This window comes from Rhinoraja longicauda, chromosome 19 (assembly GCF_053455715.1).
Source record: "Rhinoraja longicauda isolate Sanriku21f chromosome 19, sRhiLon1.1, whole genome shotgun sequence".
Classification (NCBI taxonomy): Eukaryota; Metazoa; Chordata; class Chondrichthyes; order Rajiformes; family Arhynchobatidae; genus Rhinoraja; species Rhinoraja longicauda.
In genome coordinates, this window is record NC_135971.1 from 29,895,538 (window position 1) to 29,911,224 (window position 15,687).

The window sequence follows — 15,687 nt, forward strand, 5'->3', positions numbered from 1 at the left end:
GCTCGGATGCTGTCTTTACAGTTTACTTTAGACTTCAGAGAAGAAACAGGCCCTTCAGCCCACTGAGTCCGCACCAACCAGCGATCACCCCGTATACTAGCACTATACTACATGATAGGACAATTTACAATTTTACAGAAGCTAATTAACCTTCACGTCTTTGAAGTGTGGGAGAAACACAAGATCTCAGCAATGCAATTCTCAGCATTGGGAAGAAAATCACGGGATTGTGGATCGGGGCAATCCTTGATTCAGGTAGGCTACAAGTTCCTGGGATTGGGATAATCGCCCGTGTGTGGGTGGGGGGTAATTCTCTGGGTTTGAGTAGGGGCATCTTGCAATGCTCAGCATTGGGATTGGGATAGCATTGGGATAAATCAATCCCTGATTTACATAGGATGCTCATTACTGGGAATGAGATCAAAATTGCCCGTGTGTGGGTGGGGGATAATTCCCTGCGTTTAGGGGAGGTGCATCTTGCGATATTCCACATTGGGATAGGGAACAATCCCTAATTTAGAAAGGATGGATATTTCTGGCATTGCAATAATAATTGCCCGTGTGCAGGTGGGGATAATTCCCTGGGTTGGGGGGAGGGGCATCCTGCAATGCTCAGCATTGGGAGGGATATCTGCGGGATGGAAGATCGTAATAAATCCCTGATTTCAGCCGATGAAAATTCCTGGGATTGGGATAATAATCGCCCTTGTGCAGGTATGGTGGTAATACGCGAGTTCGGTATCTCAACTGCGCATGCCCAGGTCATAGGTCACTCGCGCTAAACATTCTCGCCGGCTGAGCTGGTGCGTGTATACAGACCTGCTTTTCATCCGTATTTTCCAGTTTTGCTTCTTCGAGGTAACAAAATGCTGCTTTCAAAACTATTAACTAGGCGTATTTACGGTTAATTTGTACTAAACTACGTTGATTTTGTTGGTTTTATTGCTTTGTGCTTCGGTGAGTGAGCAAAGCCATGCCAATTTTTGTTTGCATTGTAACTTGTACCGGTATGTAATGGGCATGCTTACAGGACCCTATTTGACTTAACATATGATTGACTTTATTATATATTTTGTTTTATATGTTACTGGGCAAAGCCATGCACATTTGTGCAACTTTGGGCTGTGGGAGTACCACGTATCACCTGAATAAGTGGATGCAGAATGTGTGTGACAGCCACAACTGTCAATTTGCAAAGGGAAACTGTTTCTGCCCACCTCCCTTCAAACACTAGGAAAAAAAACTACAGTTGCTAGTTTAAATCGAAGGTAGACACAAAATGCTGGAGTAACTCAGCGTGTCAAGTAGCACCTCAGGAGAGAAGGAATGGGTAATGTTTCGGGTAAAGACCCTTTTTCAGAAGTCTGAAGCGAGATACCTAACTCGCTTATTCTCCAGACTTCTGAAGAAGGGTCTCGACACAAAACGTCACCCATTCTTTCTCTCCCGAGATGCTGCCTGACCCGCTGAGTTACTCCAGCATTTTGTGTCTACCTTCGATTTAAACCAGCATCTGCAGTTTATTTTCCTCGAGTTTGAAGGCAGGTGGGCAGAAACAGTTTCCTGTTGCAAATTGACAGTTGTGGCTGTCACACACATTCTGCATCCACTTATTCAGGTGATACGTGCTACTCCCACAGTCCAAAGTTGCACAAATGCGCATGGCTTTGCCAGTACCATATAAAACAAAATAAATAACAAGGTCAATCATATGTTAATTCGAATAGGGTCCTGTAAGCATGTCCATTACATACTGGTACAAGTTACAATGTAAAAGAAATTGTCATGATCTCGCTCACTCACCGAAGCATAAAGTAATAAAACCAACAAAATCATCATAGTTTTGTACAAATTAACCATATATACACCTAGTTAAGTTTTGAAAGCAGTATTTTCTTACCTGGAAGAAGCAAACCTGGAAAATACCGATGAAACGCAGGTCTGTATACACACAGCAGCTCGGCCAGCGAGAATGTTTAGCACGAGTGACCTATGACCTGGGCATGTGCAGTCAAGATACCGAACTGGCTTATTCTCCAGGTTTGCACTGGGAGCATCCTGCAAGGACCCGCATTCAGAGGGAAATCCCCGGGATGGGAGATCTGGGGGGGAGGGTGGGGGGCAATCCCTGACTTAGATAGGATGGAAATTCGTGACTTTGGAATAATAACCACCCATGTGTGGTTGGTGGGATAATTCCCCAGGTTTGGGGAAGAGGGCATCTTGCAATGTTTAACATCGGGTTAGTAGATTGGGATCAATCCCTGATTTAGAGAGGATACAAATTCATGGGATTGGGATGTAAATGCCCGTGTATGTGTGGGGGATAATTCCCCAGGTTTGGGGAAGGGGGCATCTTGCAATGTTCAACATTGGGATAGGGGGTCGGGATCAATCCGATTTAGATAGGATACAAATTCATGGGATTGGGATGTAAATGCCCGTGTATGTGTGGGGGATAATTCCCTGGGTTTGGGGTGAGGGCGTCATGCAATGTTCAACATCAGGATAGGGGGTCGGGATCAATCCCTGATTTAGATAGGATACAAATTCATGGGATTGGGATGTAAATGCCCGTGTATGTGTGGGGGATAATTCCCTGGGTTTGGGGTCGGGGGCGTCGTGCAATGCTCAGTATTGAGATGGAAATCCGCGGGATAGTAGATTGGGATCAATCCCTGAATGAGGTTGATGCAAATCAAGTCAAGTCAAGTCAAGTCAAGTCAAATTTATTTGTCACATACACATACTCGATGTGCAGTGAAATGAAAGTGGCAATGCCTGCGGGTTGTGCACAAAAATAATTACAGTTACAGCATATAAATAAAGTTAATAAGTTACTAAACATAGCACAAAAAGTGTCGACAAAAATTTAGTCTCTGGGGTTATCAAAGTTGACAGTCCTGATGGCCTGTGGGAAGAAGCTCCGTCTCATCCTCTCCATTTTCACAGCGTGACAGCGGAGGCGTTTGCCTGACCGTAGCATCTGGAACAGTCCGTTACTGGGGTGGCAGGGGTCCCTCATGATCTTGCTTGCTCTGGATCTGCACCTCCTGATGTATAGGTCCTGCAGGGGGACGAGTGTAGTTCCCATGGTGCGTTCTGCCGAACGCACTACTCTCTGCAGGGCCATCCTGTCCTGGGCAGAGCTGTTCCCAAACCAGACTGTAATGTTGCCGGACAGGATGCTCTCTACAGCCCCAGAGTAGAAGCAATGAAGGATCCTCAGCGACACTCTGAATTTCCTCAGTTGTCTAAGGTGGTAAAGGCGCTGCTTAGCGGCAATGTGCGTTGCCCACGTCAGATCCTCTGCGATGCGGACTCCCAAGTATTTGAAACTGCTCACCCTATCCACAATAGACCCATTTATCTCCAGTGGCGTGTACGTCCTTGGATGTTTAGCCCTTCTGAAGTCCACAATCAGCTCCTTTGTTTTAGTGACATTCAAGAGGAGGCTATTGTCCTGACACCAGAGTGCCAGATCAGCCACCTCCTCCCGGTAGGCCTTCTCATCGTTGTTGGAGATCCGGCCCACCACCACAGTGTCATCAGCAAACTTGATGATGGAGTTTGAGCTGAACCTGGCCCTACAGTCATGTGTGTACAGGGAGTACAGTAGGGGGCTAAGGACACAGCCCTGGGAGGATCCTATGTTCAGGGTGAGGGAGCTAGATGTGTGTTCCCCCATCCTGACCACTTGGGGCCTGGCAGTGAGAAAGTCCAGGACCCAGGCACACAGAGGGGTGCTAAGCCCCAGTTCCAGCAGCTTCTCAACCAGTCTGCTGGGGACTATTGTGTTGAATGCTGAACTAAAGTCAATGAACAGCATCCTCACATAGCCCCCCTGGCTGTCCAGATGAGAGAGAGCGGTGTGTAGAACCTGGGAGACCGCATCATCCGTGGACCTGTTCGGACGGTATGCGAACTGTAGTGGGTCCATGTTGCGAGGAAGGAGGGCGCAGATGTGCTTCTTGACTAGCCTCTCAAAGCATTTCATGACAACCGAGGTGAGGGCCACCGGTCGGTAGTCATTTAAACACGCTGGAGAGGCATTCTTTGGCACCGGTACAATGATGGATCTTTTGAAGCATGCAGGGACCACGGACTTGGCCAAGGAGAGGTTGAATATTGTGATTGGGATGAAACTGCCCGTGTGGGGGGGGTGGGGGTTAATGAATGGGGACGGGGGGGACGGGGGGGGAGGGGGAGCGGCTGCAGCTCCAGCTCCAGCCCGGTGGTCGCGGTGCAGGATTGGGACGATCCCGGATCCCTGGGCCCAGGGATGGGGTTTCCCGCGTATTTGGCGGCGTCTGACGCGCAGCCGCGGCCCCGGCGCTTTGTGGCGGCTCCGTTCCGCTCCGCTCCGGGCCCGGTCCGGGGTTTGCGCATGCGCTGCCTGCACACGGGCGCCGCTCTCAGAGCCCCCGGGTCACCTACCGGTCAACACTGAGCGGCCCCGCCCCCCCCCCCGCTCTCTCTCTGGGTCACTCTCCGCCCCCACCCCTCGCCATCCGTGTCCGGGCCGCCGGGTCTCCGCTCTCCGGCCGCTCCTCATCCGCCGGCCGCCCTACGCATGCGCACTGCCGCCGCCAACACGTCCCCGGCCCGACCTGCACATGCGCATTGCCGCTGCCCGTATGTCCCCGGCCGCACTGCCGCCACCCACACGTCCCCGACCGCACTGCACATGCGCACTGCCGCGGCTACTGGTCGGCGCCGGGCACTTTCTCCCTCCCTTTGCATTGTAGGAGATCTGGCCGCCATTGCTGTCCTGCCGCCGCCCCGGCGCGACCGCTGAAACCCGACGCCGAATCACTCCCAGGATAGACACCAAACCCTGGAGGAACTCAGCGGGACCGGCAGCATCTCTGGATAGAAGGAATTGGGTGACGTTTCGGGTCGAGGCCCTTTTTCAAACCCCCTCTCGTTTTAGTGTTTTTAGTTTCATTTAAAGATACAGCGCGGAAACAGGCCCTTCGGCCCACTGAGTCCATGCCGACCACCGATCACCCGTACACCAGTTCTGTTCTGCACACTCGGGACGTGAGTCAAGAGTGTTTCATTCTCTAATGAACCAATTAGAACAATTAAATTCTTACTTGCAGCTGCACAGCACAATATGTAAACATAGTACTCTGTAAACAATGTTATTAACAAAAGGAAAAGATTACGTTTTGGGTTGGGTCTGAGAAAGGGTCCTGAACGTCTATGGAATGTGGAAGGAAAGAAAGGCACCCGGAGAAAACCCATGCGATCAAAGGGAGAACGAGCAAACTCCATACAGAGAGCACCCATATTCAGGGTCGATTCCATGTCCCCGGCACTTTTAGGCAGCAACTTTACGGCCACTGTGCTGCCCCGTAGTATTGAACTGAATTAAAACATAGCTGTAAAGGGGGACATAGCGTGACTTAGATATTTAAGACTGAAAATAAATAGTTTATTATTTTTAGTAACCAAAGTTACCAACATTTAATTTTTTTAAATCAAGATATAGTGGCACTGCTGGTAGAATTGCTGCCTCACACCCAGAGATCTGTGTGCGATCCTGGAGAAGTGTCTCAACCCGAAACGTCACCCCTTCCTTCTCTCCTAGATGCTGCCTGACCAGCATTTTGTGACACCTGTCCTTGGGCACTGTCTGTGTTGAATTTGCACATTCTCCCTGCAAGTGTGCGGGCTTCCTCCCACATCCCATAGACAAATTGTAGGTTAATTTGTCTCTGTAAAATTGTCCCGAATGTGTAGGGAGCGGGTGAGGAAAATGGGATCTATCAGCTATCTCCCCTCTACACCATCACTCTGAAGAAGGATCCTGACCTGAAACATGATTTGTCCTCTACTTAAACAGATGCTGCCTGATCCAATGTTCCTCCAGCAGTTGTTTTTTAAAAATCTTTGCTTTGGACACTGATTAGGATCTTGACCTATTCCTTTTCTCCAGAGATGCTGCCTGACCCATTGAGTTACTCCAGCTTTGTGTGTCTGTCTTCAGTTTCCAAAGCCCTGCCTTGAACATTTACGTGATTCAGGATGGCCCATTTCCTTTATTTTAAAAATAAAATATATTCAGAAAGATATGAAAAGAAGAAATCCAAAATTGTACATGGGGTTTTATATTCACAATCTTTATCCATCTGTACATGGTATTGTCAAATCTATATTGGGAGTGCTATCGGCTTAATAGATTCTATTATGACAATGCACCAATGTCACTCATGTGGCCTCTGAAAAGTACCCTGATATGTTTGTGGGACTCTGCCCCACGTTTTCTAATATTAGCAGCATGTGAAGCATTAGCAACATCGCTTGCCTATTCCCTCCAGAGATGCTGCCTGACCCACTGAGATACTCAAGCACTTTGTTTTTCACTCAGTTTTCCAGTTCTCTGTCTCTCCTTAGATACCAGCCCTTCCCTACAAAGCCTTTGCATTGACTGCATGAACCAGGCCACTTTAAAAAACTGGAAGAACAGCAGCTCATATTCCCCTTGGGTAGCTTTCAAACCAACAGTATGAACATTGAATTGTCCATTTTCAGTCAATGTCCAACTAACCCCCCCCCCCCCCCCCTTCCACACACCCTCTGTCTCTCCCATACCCTCTGTCTCTCCCATACCCTCTGTCTCTCCCATCTCCCATAACCCCTCCCCTCCCATGTGCCCCATTGGACTCCCATCCATTTTTCCACCCCCCTCACCCCACCTGCTACATTCCTCCCTCCAGCTTCAGGGTCAGTACAGGAGAAGTGGGCCAAAGTCCTGTGCTGGATTGTCCTCTGCTTGCCGGTCTGGTCTGAAGCAGGGTCTCATCCCAACCCTTCCTCCTCTCCAGAGATGCTGCCTGTCCCGCTGAATTACTCCAGCCTTTTGTGTCCATCAATGTCCGGCACGTGATGCCCGACCCCGCCCCGAATCATCGATGAATGGGCACCACGTGACGCACCACCCGTCATGAATGGAGATCACGTGACGCTCCCGCCCCAACCAATGCGCCGCTTGGACCGGCACATGCCGGCCCCACCCATACAAATCAACCGACGTCACGTGACGTCCCCGCCCCGTCACTGGACGGAGGGGCATGTAACGTTCCCGTCACTGGACGGAGGGTCACGTGACGTCCCCGCCATCAGCGCGGCCGCCACGTGACGTGACGCGCCGCCATCTTGCCGCCGCCACGTGACGTGACGCGCCGCCATCTTGCCGCAGCGGGCACGAGGCCGGTGGAGGGGGAGCGGCGACGGCCGGGAAGCTGCAGGTTTCAGCGCCGCTCCTGTCCGTCCGTCCGTCTGCGGGTCCGGGCCCGGCCGCGGGTCCAAGCGGCGACACCCAGCGGGTCCACAGCTCACAATGGCGGCCTAAAGCGTCGTCCCTGTCTGAGGCCCCGCCCCCCCCCCGGGCGCTCCTTCCCCCCGGGCGCTCCCTCCCCCCCCCCCCCGGGCGCTCCCTCCCCCCCCCCCCCGGGCGCTCCCTCCCCCCCCCCCCCCCCCCCGGGCGCTCCCTCCCCCCCCCCGGGCGCTCCCTCCCTGCCCCCCGGGGCGCTCCCTCCCCCCCCCCGGGGCGCTCCCTCCCCCCCCCCCCCCGGGCGCTCCCTCCCCCCCCGGGCGCTCCCTCCCGCCTCGGGCGCTCCCTCCCTCTACAGCCCCACTCTACAGGCCTCCGTTCTTTGTGCCCCAGTCCTCCCCCACCCCTAGGCGCTTGTCCCCTCCCCCCCCCCGGGCGCTCCCTCCCCCCCCCCCCGGGCGCTCCCTCCCCCCCCCCGGGCGCTTGTCCCTTCCCAGGGCCCCGGGCGCTTGTCCCTTGGGCCGTGTTATGTGAAACACTACTTGACGCGTTCAAACAGGTGGGAATCTGTAAATCGTCCCGCATTTTGCGTTGAGACCAAGAGGGGGGTCGAGGTGTCCCAGCGGTAGAGTTGCTGCCTGACAGCGCCAGTGTCCCGGGTTCGACCCTGACTACAGGTGCAGGCTGTACGGCGTTTGTACCTTCTCCCCACAACTTCAGACAGTGGGTTTTCTCCGGTTTCCACCCCCACTCCGAAGACGTCAGGTGGAGAATTCTTTAGTGTGTGGAAAAGGTGGTGGTAATAGTGAGGCGAGACTTCCACTGCTGAATCACTATCGCTGAATTACAATATGTACTCATTCCAGATTCTTTCATCCTCCTACAGTATGGACAGTAATATCAATTGGCTGATAGAGAAGTGCTACGGATTCCTGCCCTTCCTGTGGTTGTACAACTCCTGATTGAAGAGGAGGATTTACCAGGAGCCCTGCTGCAGTTATGTTGCAATAGGTAGGTTCAGAGGTGCCATGTAATTATGTACCCTATATAAATTGCACAATTAAAAATCTGGTCATGTACAGAATAAAAGTAGTTTGTACGAGTTGTCTTTGGAAGTGAATCAGAGGGTCAACACACTTTTTTTTTTTTTTCATATTTATTTCAGATACAGCGCGGAAACAGGCCTTTTCGGCCCACCAAGTCCGCACCGCCCAGTGATTCCCGCACACTAACACTATCCTAGGGATCATTTTTACATTTACCCAGTCAATTAACCTACATACCTGTATGTCTTTTGCCAACGTTACTGATTTGAATGGTGCCAAATCATCCTCAAAGTTACTGTTAAGCTAAAGTTGACTGACTAAAAGAAAGGAATAGAATAAAGAACATTATGGCTCTTTGGCCCACAATGTCTGTGTTGCCAAGATGTGTGTGTTGAAATTATGCCAATATAAATCCTCTACCTGCAGATGATCCATACCCCTCCATTCCCTGCATACCCAGGTGCCAATCAAAGGATATAGAGCAATACCATTGAACAGGCAAAAAAACCCTCATAAATAACTAATTGACGAGTTCAGCATCTTACATTGTTTTAGTCACTCCCCTGAGCAGCAGGGAGATAATCAAAGTGCTGCATTCCAGTTACTTAGTCTTGGCCCTTGATGCTTGCTGCAGCACCTACACTTCTATAATAGCTGCTGGACTCTCAATTTCGCTTCCTACTAAGTTGGACAGCAGGTTTGAGCAAAGATACAAGATAGACCACTTGACCCTAAAAACCATAGTATGTCACGGTGCTGTTTTAGTAGGCAGAAACTTGCAGAAACATTAAAAAAGAAAAATTAACAAAAATCTGTGAATTGATAGATGAGATATATTCTGCATTTTAATGGCAACATACTGTTCCCCCAAAACACTGATTACACTACAAGAGGCATAGCAAACAGCGGGTTTTGCCTACTAAAATGGTGGGGCGTTACGCTCCATTGTATACTACAGTTCAGTATGGCGATTTCAACGAAGTAGTCCATCTTGTTCCTCTAAAATCTTTTGTTTTGAGTGGTGCTAAATATCTAGGCTTTGGATTCATTCCAGAGGGTCCTCGAATGAAATTCAACTGCTGCAGCTCGACTTTCAAGCATATTGTTTGTAAAATCTTCACCCTCTCCTCTGGGTATCTCCTCTTTAAACTCTCAGTCCTGGTGCAGGGTCTCGACCTGAGACGTAGATTATTCCTTTGCTTCCACAGTACTTGGAAGCACCTGCTGATTTCCTCCGGTAATGTGTTTGTTGCAGTACAATTATGCTATTTTTTTATGCTAACAGAAGTTATTTTCCCCCACAGTCAAGTATGGACAGATTGCCTCGTTCAAGAACGTTGAGAGAAAATTCGACACTCGTGCCCTGATGTCCGAGGTAAAATAGGGGAAGGCTTATTATTGGAATTAGTTTTTATTTCAATGTATTACAGGAGTACAATTTACTGTGGCGTTGTGTTGCTTTACTGCCCTGGAGCTAACACTTCACACTCACTTTGCCTCTCATCATTTAACCTCCGCACCATCTTTCAAATGAAAGAAAAACATTGTGGACATTCCCAAAACAATAGGAGAGATTAGACAGCAGGTGGTGTAATGTCAATGATGATGTAGCGATGTTGCTCATTTAGTGGAGATTACAGACTTTTTATGTCTGAAAGTCTTTGCTTGTTTTGGTCATTTTTCAATTACTTGTTAATCACTTTCAACAGAAATTTTCAACGACCAGCTTTTAATATTCATAGATTTGAGACAAATGGATAATGACAATAGTTGCAGGAGTAGGCTATTCGGCCCTTCGAGACAGCACCACCATTCAATGTGATCGTGGCTGATCATCCACAATCAGTACCTCATTCCTGCCCTCTCCTCATACTCCCTGACTCCGCTATCATTAAGAGCTCTATATAACTCTCTCTTGAAAGCATCCAGAGTATTGGCCACCACTGCCTTCTGAGGCAGGGAATTCCACAGATTTTCAACTCTCTGAATTGGTAATAATTAAATTGGCAATAATTTGTCAAACTTATCCTCTCCATAATAAAGGTTGCACAGCACTGGGCTGCAAGGAAATTGCCTATTTGTTATCTTATTGAGAGCTTTGTAAAAGTTGTTTTACTCTTCACCAAGTGGAAAAGTATATTATGTCTACCAAAAATTGACCAAAAACCTTTCCTCAATTTTTTATTCTTTTCCTGATAAGTATAATTTCTAATTTTTCTACCAATACAATCATTTTTACAGCTTTTCTAGAGTATCCATATTTTTTAAAAATAGCATGGCAACTGAAACATAACACTAAGTTTTTCAAAGTTTGGTTTTGTCTCTCTATAAATATGTTTGGTTTGCTTTTGCTTGAACCTTTTAAACCACTTCATGATTTTTTGTATATTTGTAAGTCCAAATTAATTTTTTCCCTTTAGATTCTCAGACAGCTAGCCTAGAATTTTGCCACATCAGAAAAACAGGAGTTACAATGTTGAAAATTGTATTAATGTGACATCATGTAATTTTGCCCACATTTTTGGCACATCAACATCTATCGTTAATCATGTATGATTATTTTAGTGCTTGATTTGTTAAGATCGCATCTAGCTCAGCAAAATAATGGCAATGCCCAAATTCATCACCAGGGAGATTTTCAATGACGTTGGTCTAAATAACGGTTGCCATTGATCACGGAGAAGAACCAGCTTTTATTAATCATGAAGCTGAAACTGAATGTCTTTAAGCAGCAAATCTGTGTTCTTGTAGTCTGATTGCTGCATGCTATCTTACACTCTTGGAGCCAGCTCTGCACATGGTTATAGAACAGTACAGCATACAAACAGACCCTTTGCGCTACAATGCCGGTGTTGAACATGATGCCAAGACCATCTCTTGCTGGAATTTACACTGGAATTTAGAAGGATGAGAGGAGATCTTATTGAAACGTATAAGATTATTAAGGGGTTGAACACGTTAGAGGCAGGAAACGTGTTCCCAATGTTGGGGGAGTCCAGAACAAGGGGCCAATGTTTAAGAATAAGGGGTAGGCCATTTAGAACTGAGATGAGGAAATACTTTTTCAGTCAGAGAGTTGTGAATCTGTGGAATTCTCTGCCTCAGAAGGCAGTGGAGGCCAAATCTCTGAATGCATTCAAGAGAGAGCTGGATAGAGTTCTTAAGGATAGCGGAGTCAGGGCGTATGGGGGAAGGCAGGAATGGGGTATTGATTGAGAATGATCAGCCATGATCACATTGAATGGCGGTGCTGGCTCGAAGGGCCGAATGGCCTCCCCTGCACCTATTGTCTATTCCTTACCTGTGTATAATCCATATCCCTTCATTCCTTGCACATTCATGTGCCTATCATAAAGCCTCTCAAGTGCCACTATCGTATCTGTCATGGAGGCATTGGAGAGGATACAAACATGATCAACAGGTGTGGTACCAAAATTGGGAATTACTACTCATCTTTTGAACAATGAGTTAATTTGACTGGGAAAAAGATCGACTTAACAAGATACTAGTGTTCTCCATTTCACCCAGTACCAACCCTTGCAGACAACCATGGCTTATTGCAGACCGAACCATATGTCACTTTAACCACTTCTTTGCTGTGGAGAGCCAGTAGAGGGCTGAGGCCCTATTTCAGGTTCCCAGTGTAGTGATGGAGAGGGCAGCGACCCGTGCTAAGTTCCTGACACAGCAGTGCCATCACCAACAGGCCATTCAGACCTTGCAGCCAGAACCACCATTCAATATTATCATGGCTGATCATCCAGAATCATAACCTTGTTCCTGCTTTCTCCCCGTATCCCTTGATTCCGTTATCGCCAAGTGCTATATCTAACTCTCTTTTGAATACATCCAGTGAATTGGCCTCCACTGCCACCTGTGGCAGAGAATTCCACAGATTCACAACTCTCTGGGTGAAAAAGTTTTTCCTCATCTCAGTCCTATTCTTAAACTGTGACCCCTGGTTGTGGACTCTTCCAACATGGAGAACATTTTTCCTGCATCTAGCCTGTCCTATCCCTTAATGTTATGTTTCTATAAGATCCCCTCTTACCCTTTGAAATTCCAATGAATATAAACCCAGTCTAAATTCCAGTGATTATAAGCCCAGTATCTCCCTTCTTCTGCTTTGTATTTCACTCCTTTTCTCTAATTATCTGACAACCTTGTCTCTTTTTTATCTCCACTGTTTGTCCCATCTGCCAATAAACCCCCCTCGCCCGTATTCACCTATCGCTTGCTCGGCTTTGTCCCCTCCCACCTTTTTTTCAGCTTTCTCGCCTTCTCGCCTTCCAAATTACAACCAAAACATCACCTTTTCATTTCCTCCAGTGATATTGCCTGACCTGCTGAGTTATACCAGCACGCTATGTTTTATTTTTGGTGTGCTAGTTGTAAATGTGCGCTGGATCTACTAAGTGACTTGGTTTTATATACCCTGTTGCCATATCTTTAATTTAATTTCCCTAATGCTGATGCCAGCCTAACTGATCTGCAGTTCCTCATTTTCTATCTCCCTCTCTCCTGAAATAGTGAAGCGTCATTTGCTCTCTTCCAACCTGTGAACCATTCTGCAACCTACGGAATTCTGGAAGACGATGAACAGTGCGCCTGCCTGAAAGGCTGCAGATCAAGTTCTGGAATTTGGGCAGCTATTTTCCAGCCGGCACGGACACCATCTTCTATGTCACCAACTCTACGACTACTTGAAACTGGCAAGACCTCTGATACACACAACACCGTGGAAACCTGGAGCGCTCTCCCCAAAAGGCTTTTTGGATGCTGTGGGTCAGTTGGTATTTTCAACGCCATGATAAATAAGATTTTTGGTGGGAGGGTTAATGAGGGATTCGGAGCAAAACGTGCATAAATTAATCTGAGCACAGGCCTTCCCTGACTAACAAATGGATTTGTACAGATGTTGATTTTTGTATTTGTCAGAAAATAGGCAAAAATTACTCTATGGTACCATTCTACTGCATTTTGTAATGAATGGCATTAAAAAAAACACATAATGCTGTCAAGAAGGAACGATTATTAAGAGACAAAACTAGTTCTGACGTTCCTAGAAATGAACGTATGTAAGTACATTGGACTTTTGAATTTAATATTGGAGCTTTTCTGCATGTCTGAGTTTCTCGTAAGTGGGGCATTTGTTACTCTGGGACGGCCTGTGTTCTGCTCTGTCATGATTCAATGGCAAGAAAAATATTAGAGAAACTGAATTGAATATGTTTTTTGCTTTGAAGAGGAATGTTATGCAGATCATGTAATTGAGGTAGAGAAAAGTATTTATGGCACTTGGACTATAATTTTATATTCATGAGTGAGGGGCGGAATGCTGAGGCACAACAAATTTGCCATATGCTTGTTTAGTTTCTGTGATGAAAAATGATTTGTAATCTGGCAAGCAAAGTCATTAATGGATTGTCTTGCGATTCCCAGGCATACTTTACACATGCCTGGCAATTTCACGTAAAAGATCAAAAGTATTGCCTTTGATTCTTTTTCACTAAATCAGTATTCCTTGGTTAGAAACCTTTATGCCTTTGGCAAGAACCGTATGTACCTGACTGATCTATGAACTCTCCTTTTAACCTTCTCTAAGCACTACAATCCCACTTTCTTTGGATTTTTCATGTAATTGAAGACTTTCATCTTGATAGCATTCTTGCTGTTTTATGCAGTTGAGCAGACTGATGTAGAAGAGATTTGTAAAAACAGCATACCTGACTTGCTTTTATACTTTGCTTCTCTGTTCCAAAGGTTCTGTGTTCCTTTTTTAAACTGTCTAAACCAACTTGTTCTGCAATTGTTAAAAATTGCCTTTGTACATCTGCAGCAGTCTCTGTCCCAACATCCCCATAAAATTGTACCATTTAGTTTACATGGAACTCTAGAGGTGAGAGCTGGGTTACTGTTCCTTCTCCGTTGTTTAGGTAGCACTCTATGCAGTGCAGCTTTGATTGCAGGCATGAGATGATGTGGAATGCTTGGTTTTAGGTACTGGTGAGTCCAACCAGTGACTGGACTGGGACTCAAGCAATAGACAACTCTCGACCGTCATTAGAGGCAAAAATTGGATATTGAGAACTACTGTAGAATTGCATGCAAACATGGGTGACAAACTGCATTAATATTTCCCATGATTACAAGCATCTGATAATACCACAAAATGGTCATGCCAGAAGTATGCAAAACACTTTCGCTTTAAACTAATAATCCCATTACAGATTGCCTTGCTTGCAAAGCCTGGATGTTTTGGGGTCACCACCAGAGTGGTAAATGTGACTTGTATCCTTCCTGAGTAATCGATTTAAAATGCATTTACAAGTTCATGAGTCATTCGAGTTTAGTTAGCCATTCGCCCCATTGAGTCGACCCCGCCATTCAATCATGGCTCATCTACCTTTCCTCCTCAACCCCATTCTCCTGCTTTCTCCCACAACCTTTGACATCCTTACTAATCAAGAACATGTCAATTTCTGCTTTAAGTATACCCAATGACATTGCCTTCACAGCCATCTGTGGCAATGAATTCCACAGATTCACCACCCGATGACTAAAGAAATTCATCCTTGTATTTATATGGATATGTCCTTTTATTCGGAGGCTGTGCCCTGTGGTCCAGGACTCTCCCACTAGTGGAAACATCCCCTCCACATCCACCCTTTCCAAGCCTATCATTATTTTGTAAGCTTCAATGAGGTCCTCTCATCCTTCCAAACTCCAGTGAGTACAGGTCCTGAGCGGTCAAACGCTCATACGTTAATCCAATCGCCCTCTGGATCATTCTCGTAAACCACCTCTGGATGTCGGCACAGCCAGCCCCCACCTCCGATGTGGGCCCAAAACTGCTCACAATGCTCCAAATGCAGTCTGACCAGTGCCCTCTAAAGCTTCAGCATTATATCCCTGTTTTATATTCTAATCCTCTCGAAATAAATGCTTTTAGATCACTTGCCAGGCTTTGTACCCCCCCCCCCGCCCTCTTTTTCAAGTTTGCTACGTCACTAGGCCACTCCCAACAGGCTGCTCCACTCAAGCTTGCTTCCCTTTTATTTGCTACTCTCTCTCTCTAGCCAAGCCTATCGGATGCCTGCTTCATACTAATGTCCCGCCCCCACAATCAGCAATTCTGAAAAAACTCTGCTACTCTTCCCGCTGGTTTTTAAAACCTTTTTCTTGTAAAAAAAAAAAAAAGCAGATTCTTACTTCTAGCAAGATAGCTCTTCTCCCTCTGGCTTCAGTTTTTGCAGTGGGAGCAATCCCAATGATCCTCTGCTTCCATTGTATTTGATCCTCCCACACTCTGGCCTGGGACCCCATCCAGATCTGTGCTTTTCTGCTCTCGGGAAGTGA

The 15,687-nt window shown here is 47.0% G+C and overlaps 1 pseudogene across 1 annotated transcript in view; it reads left to right on the plus strand.

Moving 5' to 3' along the window:
- LOC144603211 (major histocompatibility complex class I-related protein 1-like) overlaps positions 1 to 15,687 on the plus strand; it is a 1,020,820-nt pseudogene that overhangs the window by 955,027 nt on the left and 50,106 nt on the right. The window lies entirely within an intron of this gene.